We start from the raw sequence: 7446 nt of genomic DNA on the forward strand, positions 1-7446 counted from the left end.
ACCGTAAATGTATAAAACGTTTATATGCTATTTGTGAGTGAATGCAGCACAATCGCGAACATAAATAGACAACTTTAAAGGCGATTTTCTCAATGTTTCGATTTTTTTGCACCCTCAGATTCCATATTTTCAAATCGTTGTATCTCGGCCAAATATTGTCCTATCCTAACAAACCTTACATCAGTGGAAAGCTTATTTATTCAGCTTTCATGTGATGTATAAATCTCAATTTCAAAAAAATGACCCATAAGACTGGTTTTGTCATCCAGGTTATTATAAATAACCTGGATGACAAAACAATACAAATCGAACACATTTATATGAAAATGCGACTTTTTTACATTTTGGAGATTTGGTGGCTAATTTGCATGAATTTGTACAATCTCATTCATATCCATCTGCTTACGCCCCACTGACACTGACACAGTGGTTAGGAGTGGGCCATCATGCTTTTTCTAAAAATGCTCGTTCTAAAAGCCACACGTTTACATGCAATTTCATGTTAAATTGCGATCTTGTAAAATAGTCTTCTCATGAGATCGGGTTGGAACTGAAGATCATGGCTTGCTATATTTAAGCCACAGAAGTGTCTCAACATTCTTTTGACAATCTCTTGGTAAAGCAACTTGAATGAATCTCCTACATCCCCTGAAATAGGTAATCTAGTTTTAGAAGTGCATTTGTCCGGAAGTCTCAAATATACCTCCATCCCTGAAATAGTCTGTATTGATTTTTTTTTTTTTAAAGAAGGGAAAAAAGACACATCAACACTGAGACGATCATATGAAACAATTTCTCATCGTCTTTCTATTTCTCTCTGCACTTCCAGACCTGTCAGAAATACAGTTTGCCTCCTAAGATGATAAAACTCCTATTCCGACTGACCTTCTGAGGCGGTAAAATGAACGTATTTTATGTCTGGAAACACAATGGCTGTACACAAAAGTTCTTTATAAGATCTGTTTGGCCTGGAGTAGAAATGGAAGATGATGTCAAAAATGTATATCTGAGTGAATGCAGTTTGGTACAAATATTTCAGCACATTTGGTAGGGAAGGTAGGATTTGCTATTTCTGTTATTCAAATTCTTTTAGACTGTAAAACTAATGTAATAACATCATAGTCTGTAGTGAATGGTGTAATACATCCATAAATTTGGCTTTGATGATAAACCCTCTCCTTCCCCTGCTGTATTTTACTGCTGAGTAACCAGAAGAATTAATTTAGCAGTATAAATTCTGAGCATGATCATTAATCAAAGGTATTAAGGCAGAACTGCCCCCGCTTCACTGTCTCATTGATGAGAGAATTAGAAGTGTAAGAACCCCAGAGCATTTCAAGAGCTTGTTATCAGTCCTTAAAATTGTTGGGTTAGCACTTCTGAACTTCATAATCCCACAGGGTGAGAAGCCAAACCCTCTGAGTTTATTCAATTAGGCCTACTCTATTCTCCCATAAGGAAACTTCCACTATCTGCTATAGTGCTTCTTCTACAAATGTTGGTCAAATGAGGCAAACAATAAGAATACTGAACATGGAGAAATTTTGTTTATCTCAACATTATAATGAACAGGGAATTGTTTTTTTCTTTTTTGCCAGTTACATTATTCACACCACATAAACAGTAGGCATGAAATGGAAGTTGCGATCGACTTTTCTTCTCTATTGTAACGTAGCATATCCGAGTGAAATGGCTTCTCAAACAAGAAAAAAAATCTATCTAGAACAGCAGGACAATCCAAAAACAGTACAACCCACTGAAGAGATTTCAGCCCTGCTTTATTTTCGCAATCCGCCCTCCTTCTTACAGCGACATCTCTTATCTTCTTTGAAGAAGTGTGTACTGGCGTGATGGCAGGACAACCTTTCACTCGCATGAGATCACGGCAATAGACTTTATTCACAGCAGCGCTATCTTTTAATTTTTTTCCTTCTTTTTTTGTTTTTACGGGAATGAAAGCAAGGCTGAGGGATAGACATTCTTCAGTGGGTTGTGCTGTTATTTAATGTGTTTTTGGATTGTTCTGCTTACGAAACACTGGAAAAAAAATTCAGTAGTAAGAAGTCTATCCCTCACATTTGTTCTTGTTTGAGAAGCATCTTTACTCAGATATATGCGTCAGAAAACGGTTTTGTGTAAGTGGACCCTTGATAATGGAATGTAGTGAAAATTACCTCAAAGGGCATCTGTCCTGAAAAAAAAATTGCCTAAAGGGCTGTTTACACCGTTTTTTGGCCATTCATTTACGCGACAACAGTGTTTTGGGGCCTTGAAAACGGAAACTTTTGAAAATGATACCAATATTGTCTCCGAAACTACAAAAATGAAAATTTGTGAAAATGGTGACTTCATGTGTTCAGTCTATAGGCTCATAGTTTTTCTTTACAAAGTGACCGCCAATTACTGGTATGGCATAAAGAATACAGCGATTTTAATCGTTTTCGCGTATCCTTGTGAACGGGGATCATTTTGACAACATTGCCGTCTGTAAGCAAAAACCGCAAAGGAAAAACATTTCCATTTTTAGTACATAGTTGTCGTGTAAACGTACTGGTACTGATAAGATGGTTGACTGGTTTTAGCTGGTCTTCCAGCCTTTTCATAGCTTTTTTAGCAGGCTGGTTTTAGAAGGCATTTGACCAATTCTTGGAGACCAACTCGACCAGTTTAAACCAGCTACGTCTAGCTTTAACCAGCAAAGGCCAGCCAACCGGCATAGGCTGGTTTTAGCTTTTTTTAGCAGGGGTAGTAATATTTCTGTTGTTTGCAGTGTTTGTCATGTTGCTAGGTAAACAACGTAAGATACGGTCACATTTAATTCTTTTCATTGAGTTTTCACTAACAAAATACAGTGATTTGAATAGGATTCTACACAATCTGGAATTTTGCACGAGGATGAAAGATTTCCCCACACAGATTTCGAAATGTGTACAAGATGGTCATGCGGATTCACGGCATTGATCAACAGAAAGCTGCTTGGTTTGAGAGTGAATCCTGTGTGAGTTGTGATTCATACATCGCTACACTATTAACCATGGACAACTGACCTTTTTTGCCCGTGAAATTTTGCTTTTCCAAAAAAGCAAGACTTTCTCAGTATCCCTTTATAATCACTGTAATTAAGATTAAGATTAATTAAGAAAATGAGCTAATATTATTACCTTATGTTACTTAATGGATCATTAGCAAATGTTCATTTCATTCCAAATGCCATAAAAATATTAAAACAATTGAGATAACTTTTAATATATCTTCCAGAGTCTACCTGGAGTTTTTAATGTGTGATTATAGGTATGTGTGTTGTAAATGTGTTTAAATGTGTAACATTAATGTGTATAAATGAAGATGTTTCCTATACTGAACACATTTTAAAAAACAGAGAGATTTAGAATCCTTAAAATCAGCTGAATTAAATGAGGTAAAAGCGTATGGTTTTTAATTATTTTGTGTGCGAGAAATTAGCCAGTCCCATCTGGTGTGTGCTGGCCCACTCACACATTTCGAGAAGCATATTGCTGTTCAATTGTATATCTCGCTATTGGCACCATCTGCATTAACGGAAACCGAAAAGAAAGGAAATAATGACAGTTCATGCAATCGTATGTTGCTCAGCGTTCCTGCTGTGGTGGATAATGGAGCAAAAAAGAGTTCAAGCTTGATTAAATGGATTCACTAGCAACTGTGAAACCATATGAATGGTTGCTGGCAGGAAATCATAACAGAAGGCATTAGCGAAATTGTCTAATTGACATCGGTTGACGAAGAACAAACTGTTTTAGTTGAAAAGGCCTCACCAGAGAATTACAAGCAAACATCACTGGCACAGTTTAATATAGATAAAAAAATCCCAGCCAAAGGCAAGAACCCTTCGGCTCACACAGACATTTGCATAACTGACTTCGGCTCACACAGACATTTGCATAACTGACTTCAGGTTTGTCTCTTTTCATACTTTCAACACATTTTACCCAACCATAGAGGACATGTTTGTCAAGGAGTATTTACTTTAAGCATAACCAACCCATACAAATCTAACCAGGTAAATTTAACGTATTTGTTAGCCTACACAGAAGTAAACATCTTCGAAAGAGAAAGAGAGTAAATGCCTAGTGAGATTACACATAGCAGAGGCAATCGATTCATTCAATGCAGCGAAGAACACACCAGTCTGTCTTTGGGTGGGTTTGTTTCATTTGACATGCTTGGCAGGTCGGTGAACTGAGCTCTGGAGCGCTCTTCTTCCTGAGCCTCTTACTTCACCATCAGCTCAAAACAGCAGAAATATTGACAAGAAACGGCTTTGATATTTAGGGAAATTGGGGGGATGTGTCCCATTGATGTTTACAGTGGTCATATAAATCCGTGCAAATGTAACAGTGTAGTTTCTGCGTTGTGTTGTTTTTCATTTACGATGGACACCAAATCAAGCTTTCTGATGGATTTTTATTCTGTTGAATAACATAGAACAGCGGTGATCAGCTTCACAAATCACCCTCGTGCACATTCGCAGCCATTCACTCTCTTGGCTGGCGCGAATCTAATTGACCCTTTTACATAAACTACATAAACAGTTATAAATCAACAAATTTTAAACTTATGGTCTGTACCTGTTGAATAACATAGAACAGCGGTGATCAGCTTCACAAATCACCCTCGTGCACATTCTATATTGGAGGTGGACATTAAACTTGATATTACAATACATATAACAGTGGCACGAACACAAATCATATAACATGCTTCTAAACAAACATATAACTCCGTATTAACCCATAAAATGGTTATACATTTATCACAATATGCTTTACTCATGGAGCACTCACTCACCGCAGCCATTCACTCTCTTGGCTGGCGCGAATCTAATTGATCCTACCGGAACCAGTTCATCCTACTACCAGATCTGGGCGGAGAATGCGATTTAAAGGGGCCATACATGAAAATAAATGTAGCAAGTGGAAACACATATTTGACCCGTTACATTCCCCCCTGCTGAATTCCACTTGCTTCTGCACAGAATAGCTCCAAAATAATGACCAAAAAAATAAAAAATTACAGACTACAAAACATCAGGCACATAACCTCAAGAACCATATACATTAGTAAGAGAGAAAAAAAAACATAGAAAGTGTTCAAAATTTCATGAAATTGTCAGTTCAATTCAGTGTAGACACTATTCCCCACAGGAATTAAGGTGGAAAGAGGGGTGGCCAATCCCCTAGGCACTCTTAGACAAACATGCCCGTTACATGTTAGCTAAACTATCACAATTCATATATTTGAACACATAAGTTGCTCAGCAGCGAGACCTCACTCCAGTCTCAAATTAATGTATCACAATCTTCTTAAAACATCAATATAAACGTTACAGTAACATTTGCATCAACCAATATAGCAAAATGTATACCAGAAAGAATAGAAGAAAAGAAAAAGATAAGATATTCACTCAAACAACATATTCACGTTTACCCCAGAACTTTTTGCTGGTTCATTATCTCAATGAATCTCGTCACTGGTTTAAACAATCTACCAGCTCTGGATCTCACACGACTTAGTGAACTTCCAGCAGGAAAGTTACGAACACTGATATTCGACAGTGAATTGTTTCCCTCGAAACGACCACCAATAGGCGTTGAAAGACTCAAAGAAACAGGAGCAGATTTATCAACTTGCTCTGCAGCGGATTCAGGTACACTCCTGTCCATACTCTCAACTTCCTCATAACCCTCTGGTCCCAGATGGGTAGTGTTAGAGCTGTCAATCACATTATGGTCTAATTCATTAGCCTGAGTCGCATCCACAGCCTGTGATGGTTCAAAAACATCTGCAGTTTCCTCCACATAGTCCAAGTCTGCATCATCAGAAGGTAGCTGTGATACCCACTCTCGTGTCCTGTAATTGGTAGCATCCACAGACACATCTGCAGCCTCAGAATCAACCCTCTCTGAGCCACTTAGGTGGTTTTCGGACGGCTCACCTTCCAAGTCATCATCAGGAAGTGGAAGAAAGTTAACTGGCATTATAAGGTTACGATGTACAGTCTTCACAACACCAGTACCACTGTGCTGGATTCTGTAGGTATGACTATCTGCGTTAAGTCCAACAACAGTGTACACCGTGTCCTCCCAAAGGTCAGCAAGCTTCCGTTTTCCACGTGCTCCCTTGTTGGCAAGCAAAACTCTATCACCAACATCAATTGGTCCTCCCTTGACTCTCCTATTGTACAAGTCAGCATGTCTCTTAAGCTGTTTCTTGGCAGATGCCTGTGCGACGCACATTGCCTCCTTCATATCTCTCCGAAGAGCCTGGACGTACTTGTCATAGTTTACAACATCAGGATCGTCTAGAACAGTTCCAAACACCAGGTCAATGGGAAGGCGTGGAATCCTCCCAAACATCAACAGGAAAGGAGCATACCCCGTGGTTTCGTGGATGGTGCAATTGAACGCAAAAGTCAAAGATTTGAGTACTTGCGGCCATTTGTGCTTGGTCTTTGCCGGCAGAGCACGTATCATATTGCCCAGCGTCCTGTTCATCCTCTCACAAGCTCCATTCCCCATAGGATGATATGGAGTTGTCCTCGATTTTTGGACTCCAGCGATCTTCAACAGCTCCGCAATCAGGGCACTCTCAAAGTTGGCTCCTCGATCAGAGTGAATTCTGCCTGGGAAGCCATATACACAGAAGTAGTTATGCCAAAGTTGATGCGCCACTGCTTTGGCAGACTGATTTGGACACAAGAAGGCATTAGCCATTTTTGTGAAGTGATCTGTAACAACAAGAACATCCAGGGACCGGTTGGCAGAGTCCTCCGCTGACCAAAAGTCTATGCAGACGAGTTCAAGAGGCTCTGTCGTAATGATGTTCTGCAACGGTGCACGACCTTCCGGTTCAGGTGTCTTGCTGATCACACATCGACGACAGCACTTTACATACTCATTCACATCCTTCTCCAGGCCAAGCCAAAAGAATCTTTGCCGAGCAAGATACAGAGTCCGCTGCTGACCTTGATGTCCTGCTTGATCGTGAATGCCTTTCAGAACCATGGTTTTCACTGCGTCAGGCACAACATACAGGTAGGTTTTTCTCTTGGTGACACCATTCTTTGACACCCTGTACAACATACCATTCTTTATCATCAGCTTTCCCCAGTGTTTCATAAGTTTCAAGACAGCTGTTGGTTCATTCATTCGTTCCCTCCTATTTGGTCTCCGTCCTCTCTCGACAAAACAAATCATCCTGCTCAAAACATTATCTTCCTGTTGTCTCTTCATTAGATAGTCATGGGAGAGCACATCAACGTCTGGTGATTCAGATGGCATTATTGCTTGCGGGAGGTGAGGCAGTAACAAGGCATGAGACTTGGAGTTATTACTATGCCTACATGAGTGCAGCACAGCTTCCACTTCCTGCTTTGACATTGTGCCAGGTAAGGAAACTTTAACTGTA

Source organism: Siphateles boraxobius, unplaced genomic scaffold (assembly GCF_051911475.1).
Source record: "Siphateles boraxobius isolate OS27281-9 unplaced genomic scaffold, OSU_SipBor_1 65, whole genome shotgun sequence".
Lineage (NCBI taxonomy): Eukaryota > Metazoa > Chordata > Actinopteri > Cypriniformes > Leuciscidae > Siphateles > Siphateles boraxobius.